This window comes from Felis catus, chromosome B4 (genome assembly GCF_018350175.1).
Source record: "Felis catus isolate Fca126 chromosome B4, F.catus_Fca126_mat1.0, whole genome shotgun sequence".
Taxonomy (NCBI): domain Eukaryota; kingdom Metazoa; phylum Chordata; class Mammalia; order Carnivora; family Felidae; genus Felis; species Felis catus.
In genome coordinates, this window is record NC_058374.1 from 67,502,922 (window position 1) to 67,518,408 (window position 15,487).

General features: G+C 37.6%; 1 protein-coding gene across 1 annotated transcript in view; it reads right to left on the reverse strand.

Annotated features, from left to right (window-relative positions):
* SLC2A13 (solute carrier family 2 member 13) overlaps positions 1–15,487 on the reverse strand; it is a 385,620-nt gene that overhangs the window by 119,429 nt on the left and 250,704 nt on the right. The window lies entirely within an intron of this gene.

Sequence of the window (15,487 nt, forward strand, 5' to 3'; positions counted from 1 at the left end):
ATGCCATTGAATGGCTCTCATCTATTACACATCTTGATTTAGTATATAAAGCCCTGCCCTTCCTTCCACCTCATCTCCTGACTGGTGTCCATTTCTCCAGCACTATCAAACTTTAGAATTCCATGAAGAGCTAACCTGTTTGACCTGGGGGCTTTCTCTACTTCCCTGGTCTGAGAAACTCTTACTCACCCTTGGAGAATTAGATCAAGCTCACTCCTATGTGAGGACTTAATACAGGGCCTGTGAACTTGGATGAGAAAAAAAAAAATCACCTCTATTTCATTAGCCTTTCACTAAAATTTAGCCTTTCCTTCAATTATGAATGTAGGCAATAAACTACGATAATAGAAATCATGTATATTTCTATATCCCATTATAGTAGCTATAGAAATCTCAAAAACCATTTATATTCACTATGGTTTTGAAACTTTGGCATTAGCTCTGCAGCCAGATCTATTACTCAATGTTAGTGAGGAACTACACACATCACTATGTTAACAAATTTATTTAGCAAAATACTTTGGCAACTGTATTTCAATATACTTGATTTCCTTTGTACTCTTATATAATTGATTTTACGCGGCTGGAAACATTACTCTATGAAGGCATCTAGAATAATGTTAAGGTTAAGAACTGTGTGAAGCCTTCTACGACAGCCCTAGGAGAAGTGAATTATGCAAGGACAGGCTCTGCTACATCTGTCAGCCTTTACCACACTACTTTGAAGTTATTTATTCGCATCTTTCTCCCTTCTAGCTTTGAATGTGGAGTAAGGCTTCCTTTTTTCCTTTTAATCTCAATATCCCCTGACCTATTGCCGCTCTCAAAAATGTTTATTAAACAATGAACTGATTCCAAAAGTATATAAATATTTTTTTTCTGAAGTGTGGTATTCTTTGATTTGCTAAAGAGTATGAAATCATGCAATGATCAATTGCTGGATATCTGCTTTCTAAAACCAGGCTGCTTAGGATACAAGATTTCATTTTTCTAGTCTTCCAATGTATTCACCATATAACCTTGATGTTATAGTCCAAGAGGCATGTGTCATACTATCTTGTTTCACTATTTACTCATTAGTATTAGGATAACATTCTCTTGTTATTACCAAGAAACAGTGTCAAAAACTCACTGAAGCATTGCCTGACCAAGTGCGTGACTTGTTGTGTGCCCAGAGATCATCCCATCTCAACTGTTGTGTCTGTTGGCATGCTTACAAATGAATCACTAAATATGCTGTAGACAGGATTGGAAGAGACAAAGGCTTGGAAGCTTCCTACATTAACAACTATTTTTTAGCAACAAAGTGTTACCAAATTTTCTACCAAATATACCTAAATTCCAGGATTATGAAACTATACATGAAACTTCCTTTAGTCAGTGTCACCTACCTTCTTCCAACTCCAGCCAGCCAGCCAACCCCTCTCTTGGCCAGCCAGCCAACCAACCAACCAACCAACCAACCACCTGGTTAACCAAAATAGTTTCTGAAGTTACATTCACTAAAAAGAGTCTTTTAACCAGACTGTTATGCTTTGTATTAAAAAATAAAACAGGGGCGCCTGGGTGGCTGAGTCAGTTAAGTGGCCAGCTCTTGGCTTTGGCTCAGGTCATGGTCTCACAGTTCATGAGTTCAAGCCCCGTGTCAGGCTCTGCGCTGACAGTACAGAGCCTGCTTGAGATTCTCTCTCTCCCTTTCTCTCTCTGCCTCTTCCCTGCTTGTGTACATGCTATCTCTCAAAATAAATAAGCTTAAAAAACAAAATAAAAGAATGGCCCACTGCAAAAGGTATTTCCCTACCTCACATAAAGGGAAAACATAGATAGTAGGGTGTATGTAACATGCTTTTACACTGTGATGGAAATGCTGCAATTCAACAAACCAGAATATTTAAATGTTAATCCCTGAACTGTTTTCATCACTCGTTCAATATCATAATCTATAAGAAGGTGATCTTATTTTATTTAAACTTAATTGGAGAATAGTTAAGTTTTTTGGAAACTCCATTTAGTACTCATTTTATTTGCAGTGCCCTTGGCCTTTATTATAGGGAAATATCCCAGTGGTTATGGCTGTAGTCTATTGCTGTCACAGTACTGGATGGTGCATTCCTTTTGTTTACACAGAACAAAGTAGGGACAATAATCTAAGGTAGGTTGGCTTGAAATGTGAACAGAACTCTTCCAGGTTGATTTTATTTATTCATTACAATGACCAGAGCTCTTGAATGAGACAAAGGGTCCTTATGGGTTATCAGAGATACATGTTTTTCCCTTTACCTTTTTCTGTTACTTCAAACCTAAATGGACAAGTTCAGAAGAGCTTTTCTCAAAGAGTCTTCTGAATTCCAGAAGGAATGAAAATAGAAGAATAGAAGTGACAGCAAATACTAAGTACTGTTCTTACTACGTTATTGCTATATTTAATAGGCAAGTATGAGGAAGTCTGCAGACCTACACCCCTGGAACATTGTTTCCGAGAGGTGGATGAGAGTCAAGTTTCAGATCCCTGGGCTCCTCTCACCTGAGTATGATTCTAACTGTGTGTAAAGCTTTTGTCCTTGCATGTCATCTACCTGAGCACCCAGCCCTGTCACTCCCCTCCAACCTACTGAGTCTCTATGTCTTCATAGTCAGTGTCAACCCTGCATTACTTCCTGCCTAGGCTACTGAGCTCTTTTACTTCATCTCCCTCTAGCCCCCTTGGTCCTTCTCTATCAGTTATCTACTCTGCAGCCAGAGCGAGCTTTTAAAAACACAAATCAGATTATTTCACCTCAACACCCTTCAAAGACATCTCAGTAATCTAACACAATGTTCTGAATTCTCATGGTTTACGAGGCCCCAGAACAGTCTGTCACTGGCCTGACATCCAGTCTATCTCTGGGCCATTCTACTGCTGACCTGCTATGCCTCACCTCCCTGGTACACTCCTTGAAGAAGCCCTCCCTAGGGAGGGCCTGTCCACATGATGCTCCTTCTTCCTGCGATATTGTTTCCCTGCTCTGCACAGCTAGAGTCCTCCTTTTTGTCTTTCTGGTTTCCCAAGAAACACTGCTTGACTGTGGAAAACACAAGTTTGAACACAGGATCCTGCTATTGTGGGGGCTTTGTAGGTCCTTGGCCAAGTGCCAAGGCATGAAGATAAAAAGGTCATGAAGAAAATGAAAATGTCCCGTAAGTGGACAACTACTTCCAAGAATCTCTTGCACAATTCTCATCCAGGTGTCAAATTCATGCCTGGGTATTTAAATGTTACCAAAAGACATGTATAACTATTTGGAGATAAGGGTATATGATGGGCTTTCTATTTCAATGCTTATTTTCCCTTTATGTACATTTATCTTCATCTGAAGTAGGTCTATGGATATTATTCAACAGACATATTTTCTTCTGTAACTTCAAAGCATATTAGCCTGTATAACCAGGCCAAAAAAAATTAAAGTAGATTAATTTTAAAGGAAATCACTAGGCGGGAAACAAAATTTGACCAAAATGGAATGTTTCAATTTATAGTGTAATACTACATTCATTGTCAAGTTGCTAAGAATTACTGGATACGAACACATCTTCACCAGGATGCTAAATGCTGAGAAAAAAATTAGGGGCTACTGGGGTTTCTGCACATTTCTAAATTTTATGATTGAATCTAATAGTTTTGTAGTGTCATGCCAACAATGTATGCTAAATCACACAAGGTTGGTGAAAGGAGAAGGAAAAGTGTAGGGAATGCAAAAATGTTTTTACTGTAAATAAACCTTGAAGAGCTAATTAGTTAGGCGTATACAGTTTCTCAAAACTAGTGTCATCACCATAGGGAGGCCTATAATGAAGCATCAGTTTGTCAATTTCAATGCTTGTAAACTTCATCTGGACAGGAAAACATGAAAATAGTATGCCACAGAAAAAGGACCACATTGATTATTTTTGTACTATTGCTTTAACAATGTTCAAGGGAGTAAAAAAAGAAAAGCTGGCATTTAAAAAAATTGAAGCATTATGGTCTGTGCTTTTTAATGGAAGATGTACTTGAATCACCTGAGGGAGAATTTCTAACATATCCTCCACTATTCTGGTGAGGCAGATCCATGGGAATGAGGGATGGGTAGCTTAAACACTTCCTTAGATGATTCTAAGTAAGGCTCTCAAATAGGAAATTTTAAAAGATAAAATAAAAATGAATCAGAGGCCCATTCTCTTTTGTAAATTCCTACTAAAATATAGTGATTGTCTCACCCAATAACCCCATTTTATTTCCATGATCTCTTCTACCTAGTTGCTCATAGTTAATCAATTACTATTTAATTCCTCTTGATTTTTCTCTCCTCAGTCTATCTAGAATTACTCTGTTTATCTTCAGTATTGCCACTATAGTTCAGGCAACCATTATCTCTCTCATAGACAACCCTAATAACCAATCTCCCTACATGAGCACATGCCTGCCCTCTGTGCACCCCACCCCCAGAGAGAAAGCTTAGAATTGAAAATCTGGCCAAGCCACTACCCTTCTTGAAACTTCTCAATGGGTTTATGTTCCTAGACTGAAGATCAGAGTAGCTCATATGACTTCTGAGGTCCTGCACTATCTGGCTCCACCTACTTTACCAGTGTTTTCTTATGCTTCTCTGACTGCATTAGCATTCTTTCAGTTCCTTGCACTTGCCAAGTTCCCTGTGCCTTGCATGACCTTTGCATCTGCTGTTTCTTCTGCTAGGCATGCTCCTCTCCCCCTTTCAGAGCTCAGTTCAAACATCCTATCCACAGGGTAATCTTTTCTGAAAGACGACCCATTATCCCAAAGTCATCTCCAATTATAAGTTTTACTCGTTGTAACAATTCTATAACATTTACTGAATGCTTATTATGTCCCAGACACCATTTTCTTATATTAATTCACCCTTACTATAACCTTATAAGGAGGTGTTCCATAAATATTTTTAAGTAAATGCATGAATACATGAATGAATGAATGAGATGAAAATCCTAGGGCAAGGGTACCTTGAAATTCTACAAAATGCAGTTTAGGAAATACCTGTGTACTTTGAAGGATTTTATGATAGAGATTTACATATACTGAAACCACACTTGAAAATAATAAACTGTCAAAGATTCAACGAAAGTGTTACTTAGCAAAAGTATGAATCTTCAAAGCTTCGATAGCTCTCATAAGAAAATATGTTTAATTGGATACAGAAGAAATAGTACATTAGTAATATGAGAGTATGAAGCCAAAGGCCGTATTGGCAGTATATGTATATATATTCTTATACAGATATAGGATTTAGATGATACCCACAAAGGAGTTACTTCTCCCAGTCATGGTTAGTACCCTATGAGAGCTTTTATTCAGTTGGCTGAATATCTGACTACAGCAACTTGCTTCTATCTCCATCTCTGTACGGTAAAAAGAAGATCTGAAAGATGTCTTTTAAATTCACTTCACACAAATAGAACCAGGTCTTGGAATAAAATATCAATAATTTAAAAAATTGAAATATTCTGGAGTTTGGAGAAAGATGATAGAGTAGGAGAATCTTGCACTCACCTTGCCCTATGGACACACTGAGATAACAGCTACATCTTTGCAACTAACTAAAGACAACCCGAGGACTGGCAGAAGGGACTGCCCAGCTACTCATACAGAGAAGGCCACATCAAAAAGCATAAGAGGGATGAATGTTGGAAATCAAGCCTACTAGTGAGACTAATCACAAATGGAAGGAGGGGTGCCTAAGTGGCTCAGTTGGTTAAGCATCTGACTTTGGCTCAGGTCCTGATCTCATGGTTCGTGGGTTTGAGCCCCACAACGGGCTCTGTGCTCACAGCTCAGAGCCTGGAACCTGCTTCAGATTTCGTGTCTCCCCCCCCCCCTCTCTCTGCCCCTCCCCTGATCACTTGCTGTCTCTCAAAAATGAGTAAGCATTAAAAAAAAAATGGAAGGAATACCACCACACTAGCCACACCTGTCCCTGGGACCCTCACTGTGAATATGAGTCCCCATTACATCCAGCTGTGGTCTTAACTTGGGGAGCTTTAAAAATAAGCAGGGCTTGGGGCACCTGGGTGGCTCAGCTGGCTGAGCGTCAGACTCTTGATTTTGGATCAGGTCATGATCTCATGGTTCATGAGCGCACAGCCTGCCTGGGATCCTATTTCTCCCTCTCTCTACCCCTCCCCAACACGCTTGCATGCGCTTGTGCTCGCTCTCTCTCTTGCAAAATAAATAAACATTAAAAAAAATAAGCAGGGTTTGATTCTGGGAACTTTAACAATCAACAGGCTTACCTCCAGGAGAGCAGAAGGTGGTAGGAAACTGAGTCCCTTCGCTGAAAGAGTCAGCAAAATAATTCTATCTGAGACACACAATCAAAGCAGCAGTTTGAAAAGCACCTAGAGGTGTATGTGAAGATTTACTGGCTTATCTTAGAACATGTGCTGAAGAGGTAATTTCAGGAAATTTCGGGGGCCTTCAGGAAATTTCTCGGGAACAAAAGTGCTTGCAGGTACCATTTCTCTTCCCCATCCCCCAGCCTAGATAGCTGGATGCATGAGGACCCAGTTCTAATACTCTCCATCTACTCTGCTAGCACCGTGTGCCTCATCCCAGCACTTTTCTGTGGACCCCATACAACCTGCCCACCTTGGCAAAGGCAGGCTTCTCTCCAAACTGTCTCCTGCTCCACCAGACCCTGCAAGCAACCTGGGCAAAGACTGGTGCTACATCCAAGTTACTCCCACCATGAGGAATCAGGAGATATAACCCCACACACAAGAGTATCTGCAGTTCCAGCAGCTGAGCTTCTTAGCTGCTGCCCTTTGGTGCACCTGCAGCTACGGCAGAGCTTGTTAACTGCCAAGAACCAGGCTAACTGCTGGCTCCGACCACCAGTAAGAGCCTGGGAGCAAGGTGCAAGGGAGCAAGCACTGCCTTTCAGTGAGGGCTAACTGCAGACAGCTCATCTGGCTGGTGGCCCTACCCACCAAAAAACCCACAGCTGCCACAGACTGGCCTCTTAACAGCCTAGGGATCATTACTGGCCCAGTGTGCCCACACCAGGCAAAGTGGGTCATTACAACTGGCCAGGCTGAAATCAATCAAGGCTTAGTCACAACATGAAGGAATATGCAGCCCACACAAGGGACACCTCTTGAGACCTGGTTATGGTGACCACAAAGGACTGCACTACGGGGCACCACAGGACCTCTTCTATACAAGGTCACTACTTTCAAGATCAGATGTGGCTGACTTTTCTAATACACAGAAACAAACATAAAGAGTTAGACAAAACGAGGAGACAGAGGAATATGTTCCAAATGAAAAAATAAAACAAAATCACAGCAAAAAAGTTAAATGAAGCAGAGATAAGCAGTATGCCTGATAAAGAATTCAAGGTAATGACCACAAAGATACTCACTAGACTTAAGAGTGAATTAGCTCAGTGAGAACTTCAACAAAGAGATAAAAATATAAAAAATAATCAGTAACACATTCATATCATAGGGATCCCAGAAGAAGAAGAGAGAGAAGAGGACAGAAAACTTATTTGCAGAAATAATAGCTGAAAGCTTCCCTAATCTGGGCAAGGAAACAGACATCAAGGTATAGGAAGCAAAGAGAGTCCCTAACAAGTTGAACCCAAGGAGGTCCACACCAAAGGACATAGCCATTAAAATGACAAAAAGTAATGATAAAGGGAGACGTTTTAAGTAATGAAAAATAAAAAAAGGAAACAAAGTATTAGCTTAGGATAAAGCTTTTGCCTCTTCCTGACTTCTGAACATGTAATTGCTCAGGAGGATAATGGAAGCTTCCATATTATTCTTCTTCTAATGGAAATTCCAGAGGAGGGATCCTCCCCTCTCCTCCAAAAGGAACAGAAAGGTATAGCTACATGAGGATTTACTTCTTTACTTCCTTTCAAGAACTTTTCTCTGTTCCACATCCTAACTCCTGTTCTTGTTTAATAGAACCAGAGTTTAATGGCTTACAACTCAGGTGCAGGCCCTGCTTCTAGGTTTAAAATGGGAGCTGTTGAGTAATATCTTGTGAGTAGACGCTCCTCTGGATCTGAGCTGTGGTCTCTTCTGTGCTCTCCTGGGAGCTTGTTGAGTTGGCTGTCAACCCAGTTAGGAAATAGGGGAAGCAGGCCCCAAGAGTATTGTCTTTCCTCAGGCCAAGATCTCTCCCTCACATGTGGAATCCTTGGTGAGGAAGCTTAGGAGCTGCTGCTACTGCCCATGGCACTGGCATGTGACACCCAGTGACAGAGGACATGCAAGTGTGACCGGGGTTCCATTCTCTGGGCATGACAAGCATCTGGCCCTTTCTCCTGGAGATTAACTGGAGTGTAGGAGTGTGGCCAGTGGTGAGGAGGCCATTAGAGTTCTCATCCCCTTCCCCATACAGACACTTTTGGATAAATAACAGAAGTAATAGGTGAGTGGCCATATTCCAAAGCTGACTCCCTGCCCCAATCCCTCAGGGAATGTTGCCTGATCATCTGCCAATGAGTTTCTGGGGCTGCCTCTATCATAAATACTCTGATTAAAATGTAAATGTAGCCAACTTATCAGCTTCCCATTAAAATAACTCTAAAAATGCCATTAATAAGCTGAAAGATACGTAGTGAAATATCACTCATCAATTGTAACTGCTTATGATAATTAACAAAGCTTTATATTTACCCCAAGCATGTGTTGATCTATCCATTATGCCAAGGTTCGCTCTCACACTATTCATTTTCTTCTGTAATGCATTTTTGCTGTTATCCATAGGCTAATGAAAGCCAGGAAATCAATAAATATAAATTATGCATGCAAAGAAAAAAATGAGAGAAAAGAACACCATTACATACAAGGGAAACACCATGCAACTAACAACATTTTTTAGCAGAAATTTTGCAGGCAAGAGGGAGTGGCATGATATATTGAAAGTGCTGAAAGGAAAGAGCCTATAAACAAGAATACCCAGCAATGTTATCATTCAGAAATAGAAGGAGAGATAGAGAGTTTCCCGGGCAAAAGTTAAGGGAGTTCATCACCACTAAACCAACCTTACAAGAAACCTTAAAGGGAATTCTTTAAGTGGAAATAATGAGAAATAAGAAAATTCTGAAAGAAAAAAAAAGCAAACATATAGTAAAGGTAGGAAGTAGATTAATCAGTTATAAAGCCAGTATGGAAATGAAAACACAAAAGAAGTAAAATCAACTATACCTACAAAAATTAGTCAAAGGATACACAAAATAAAAAGATGCAGAATATGACTTCATATACATAAGACACTGAGGGGGAGTAAAGAATTAATACTTTTAGAATGTGTTTGAACTTAAGTGACAATCAACTTAATACAGACTGCTATACACACCAGATATATATGAGATCAATGGTAACCACAAATCAAAAACCTACAAGAGATACAGAAAATTGAAAGAGAAAGGCACCCAAGCATAACTCTAAAGAAAACCATCAAACTATAAGGGGGATAGAGTAAAAAGGAAGGAACAGATAAGTACAGATAACCAGAAAACAATGAACAAAATGGCAATCAGGAAACACCTATCAAATATAACTTTAAGTGTAATGAGCTTGATGATCCAATCAAAAAACATATGGTGACAGAATAAATGAAAAATCAGACCCATCTATATGCTGCCTACATAAGATTCACTTCAGACCTAATGACACAGAACGAAAACGAAGAGACAGAAACATATCTCATGAAAATGGAGGTGCAAAAAGAAGCCAAGGTACCAATACTTACAACAGACAAAACTGACTTAAAAACACTGTGGCAAGAGACATAAAGGGATTGACCTAACAAGAGGATATAACAATTGTAAATATCTATGTACCCAAGATTGGAGCACCAAAATAAAATGAATATTAACAGACGTAAAGGGAGAAATTGAGAGTAATACAATCGGAGTAGGGAACTTTAACACCCCATTTACATCAATAAATAGATTATCCAGGCAGAAAAATCAGTAAGAAAAGTGTGGCTTTGAAGACACATTAGACCAGGTGAACCTAACAGATACATACAGAACATTCCATCCAAAAACAACAGAATACACATTCTTTTCAACTGCACAGATCATATGTTGGGTCACACAAAAATTCTCAATAAATTTAAGAAGGCTGAAATCTTATCAAGCATCTTTTCCTACCATAATGGTAGGTATGAAAAACATAATGGTATGAAACTAGAAATAAATTACAAGAAAAAATTCTGGAACACACACAAACACATGGAGACTAAACAATAAATGGGTCAAGTAAGAAATAGAAGTGGAAATCAAAAAAATACAGAGAAAAATGAAAATGAAAATACACTGTCCAAAATCTTTGGGACACAGCAAAAGCAGTTACAAAAGGTAAGTTTACAGTGATACAAGCCAGCTTCAAGAAACAAAAAAAATTTCAAAAACCTGGTTCTACACCTACAAGAGCTAGGAAAAGATGATTAAATCTCATAGCAAGTGGAAGGAAGGAAATAATAGAGATTCAGGTGGAAATAAATGAAATAAAGACTAAAAAAAAAAATAGAAAAGAGGAATGAAATCAAGACCCAGTTCTTTCAAAAGATAAAAATAATAAACCTTTAGTCAGACTCATCAACAAAAAAAGGGAGAGAACATGAATACATACAATCAGAAATGAAGGATAAGAAATAACAACTGATACCAAGGAAATACAGAGGGATTATAAGAGAATATTATGAAGAATTATATGCCAAAAAATTGGACAACCTAGAAAAAAATGGATAAATTCCTAGAAACATACAATCTTCCAAAGCTGAATCAAGAAGAAACAGAAAATATGAACTGAACAATTATTAGTAATGAAGTTGAATCAGTAATCAAAAAACTCCCAACAAACAAAAGTTCAGGACAAGATGGCTTCACAGGTGAATTCTACCAAACACTTAAAGAATAGTTCATATTTATTCTTCTCAAACTATTCCAAAAAAAATAGAAGAGGAAGGAAAACTTGGGCCAGTACTACACTGATACCAAAACCAAGGACACTACAAAAAATGAAAACTACAGGCCAGTATCTTTGATGAACACAAATGCAAAAATCCTAAAAAAAGATATTAGCAAACTGAATTTGACAATACATTTTAAAAAATCATTCACCATAATCAAGTGGGATTTATTCCAGGGATCCAAGGGTGGTTCAATATTCACAAATCAATCAGTGTGATATGTCACATTAACAAGAGGAAGGATAAGAACCAAATGATCATCTCAATAGATGCATAAAAAACATCTGACAAAATGTAACATCCATTAACGGTAAAAACTTTCAATAAAGTGGATTTAGAGGGAACATATGTCAACATAATAAAAGCCATATATATGAAAAACCCACAGCTAACATCATATTAATGGTAAAAAAATGGTTAAGAATGGTAAAAAACTGAAAGATTTTCCAGTGAGTTCAGTAATAAGACACAGATGTCCACTCTTACCACTTTTACTCAACATAGTACTGGAAATCCTATGGCAGTGATCAGACAAGAAAAAGAAATAAAGGGCATCCAAATTGGTAAGGAAGAAATAAAACCATCACTACTTGCAGATGACATGGTACTACATATAGAAAACTTTAAAGACTCCACCAAAAACCATTACAACTGAATGAATTCAGAAAAGTTGCAGGATGCAAAAGTAATATATTGAAATCTCTTGCATTTTCTGTATACTAATAATGAAGTAGCAAAAGGAGAATTAAAAAAAAACAGTTCTATTTACAATTGTACCAAAAGAATAAAATACCTAGGGATGAATTTAACAAAGGAGGTTGAAGGTCTATACTGAAGGTGATAAGACACTGATGAAAGAAATTAAAGACAACACAAATGGAAAGTTACACCATGTTCATACATTGGAAGAATTAATATCATTAAAATGTTCATACTACCCCAAGCAATCTACAGATCTGATGCAATGCTATCAAAATACCAACAGCATTTTTCACATAAATTGAACAAATAATTCTAAATTTGTATTAGAACCACAAAAGACCTAGTCAAAGCTTTCCTGAGAAAGAAGAGCAAAGCTGGACGTATCACAATCCTAGGTTTCAAGATATACTACAAAGCTATTGTAATTAAAACAGTGTGGTCCTAGCACAAAAACAGACACATATATCAATGGAACAAAATAGAGAGTCCTTGGGGCACCTGGGTGGCTCAGCAGATTGAGCATCTAATTTTGGCTCAGGTCACTATCTCACGATTCGTGGGTTCAAGCCCCGTGCTGGGCTCTGTGCTGGAGCCTGCTTCAGATTTTGTGTCTCCCTCTCTTTCTGTTCTTCCTCTGCAGTGTGTGCACGCACTCTCACTCTCTCTCTCTCTCTCTCTCTCTCTCTCTCTCTCTCTCTCTCTCACAAATAAATAGTTTAAAAAAAAAAAAGAATCCAGAAAGAAACCTTCACTTATATGGTCAATCATCTAATGACAATGGAGGGAAGAATGCACAATAAGGGATAAGACTGTCTTTTCCATAAATAGTGTTGGGAAAACTGTACAGCTACATTAAAAAAAATGAAACTGGACCACTTTCTTACACCATACACAAAAATAAACTGTAGATGGATTAAAGACCTAAATGTAAGACTTGGAACCCAAACACCCCTAGAAGAAAACATAGGTAGTAATCTCTTGGACACCACCCTTAGCAGCATATTTATGAATGTCTCTTCAGTCAAGAAAAACAAAAGCAAAAATAAACTATTGGGGTTACATCAAAATAAAAAGCCTTTACGCAGCAAAGGAAACCATCCACAAAACAAAAGGGTGACCCAGTGAATGGAGAAGATATTTGCAAATGACATATCCCAGAAGGTATTCATATTCAAAATATATAAAGAACTTATTATACAAGTCAACACTAAAGAAAAACAATCTGATCAAAAAATGCACAGAAAACCGGAATATACATTTTTTTTAGAAAAGGTATACAGATGGCCAAAAGACACATGAAAAGATGCTCAACATCACTAATCATCAGGAAAATGCATACCAAAACCACAGCTAGGAATCACCTTAATACCTGTTAGAATGGCTAGAAATAAAAAGACAAGAAATAACAAGTGTTGGCAAGGATATGGAGAAAAGGGAATCCTCCTGCACTGTTGGCAGGAAGTAAATTGGTGCAATAACTGCAGGAAACAGGAAGGAGGCTCCTAAAAAAATTAAAAATAGAAATATCAGGTGATCCAATAATTCTACTATTGGTTATTCACCCAAAGAAAACAAAAACACTAATTTAAAAAGATATATGCACCCCTATGTTTATTATACATATGTTCAAGGTATGAAACAACCCAAGTGTCCGCCAGTAAATGAATGGACAAAGAATATACAGTATTTATATATTATGCAGCCATAAAAAAGAATGGTATCTTAACATTTGCAACAACATGGATGGACCTAGAGGGCATTATGCCAAATGAAATTAAGTCAGACAGAGAAAGACAAATATTATACGATTCCACTTATGTGTAGAATCTAAAAAACAAAACGAAGAAACAACAACAAAAAGCCCAAACAGACTCTTAAATATAGATAACAAAAGGTGGTTACCAGATTGGAGGTGGATGGAGGAATAGGAGAAATAGGTGAAGGGAATGAAGAAGAACAGACTCACAGTTATAAAATAAGTCACCAATGTGAAAGGTATACCTGAAACTAATATAGCACTGCATGTTAATTACACTTCAACAAAAAAAATCAAAACAATCCAAAAATGGGAAGTTCACACTGGAAAATATTTAGAATCGTCAATCTCTTGGGTTCAAATACTTAGCGACCCTCAACCTACAATATTATGGGCCCAAACCTACATTAATGCCTGCCACATAATGAATATCTATCAAACTAAAAAAGAACCACCATTCTTGAACCATTCATTTTTGTAAATCATCTACTGGACTCTAATTGGAATGGATTACATACTCATCACTACAGTCTACAGATCTCTACAAATAGAAGTATTAAGTCAGTGGGCATAGGCATTTAATTTTTATTAGGCAGAACTGTATTCTTTCCGAAATGAAGAATAAATATTTACACTTCCATCAATAGTATACAATATTTTTAATGTAGATATTAAATCAATTTCCCTTTTAAATCGGTCTTATTTGCTCAATTCCATGGGAAAAGCACAGCACCTACATTTACAGCCTAAACATTACTCATCCTATGGTAGTGTATTACAAACATGACTTTCATGTTTATCTTAAAGGGGAAAATGTATACATAGTCTTAACAAAAACAAGAACAAAATCAGTAAGGATAACAGAATAAAATAAGTAAGGGGAATGCAGGTCTATTTCATAAAATCACCCACGACTATATATACACACTGTCAAATACCCACAAAGGCTAATATGTTACCCTGAAAGAAGGCACAAAATATATAACCGTTTTTCACATTTACCAACTCCCAAAGGACATCAAAAATTTGGTTCCGCTTTAAAAACTGCTGCGCATTTTTGTGATGAGAATAAAAGTAGGCTGAATCACTTCTCCTACTCCATTATACCTTGGTGTTGAGATATTAGGTAGATGACCACTTAGAAGGAACAGAAGGATTAATAGGTTGATAATCATAAACTTCTATGCAAACTATATTAGGGTAATAAGTATTTTTATTTAAACTTTAAAAGTTGATGTCAAGAAAACTAATTTATTATGAAAATCATTCAAAAGTTATTTATTCTTTTTGTGTATCCGAAGCTCATAAAACTTTTCTCATACTCCAGCTGACTTTCTATCTTTAGATGATTTGACCATGCATGTTATCAGTCTTACTCTGAATCTAAATTACTCCATCTAAATCAGGTATCATACTAGAGTTGTTGCTCAAACAACAGTGATTTTTTAAATAATTTGTCAGAAGTAACTGCTGAAAACATTTTACTTAAAATATCCATCAAGAAAAACAAAAGAAGGGGCACCTGGGTGGATCAGTCAGTTGCCAACTTTGGCTCAGGTCATGATCTCCTGGTTCCTGAGTTTGAGCCCCACATTGGGCTCTGTGCCAGCTGAGAGCCTGGAGCCTGCTTTGGATTCTGTGTCTCCCTCTCTGCCCCTCCCCCACTCGCTTGCCCTCTCTCTCAAAAATAAAATAAACATTAAAAAAAAAAAGAAAAAAGAAAAAAGGTAGAGCACGCAGAATTCTGGTAATGGCTCTATCATCTAGCAGTTGATGTGGGATGTCCAAAGAAAGTAAACATCACTACATCTAGGAATGGTCTATTCTAAAGTTAACTTCTTTTATCTTTAAGTCTTCTTTAGAACAAGATAAAGACTACTAAAAAAATCAGTAAGCCAATGAATAAGTAACCTTATTAGTAAGAGAAAGAAGGAGTATAACCATTTATCTCTAAAGGAAAGTGAATATCAGAATTTTGGACCAGGAAGGCATAGCAATATATAGCTTCCTCATTATTGTAATGAGAATTCCACCATAAA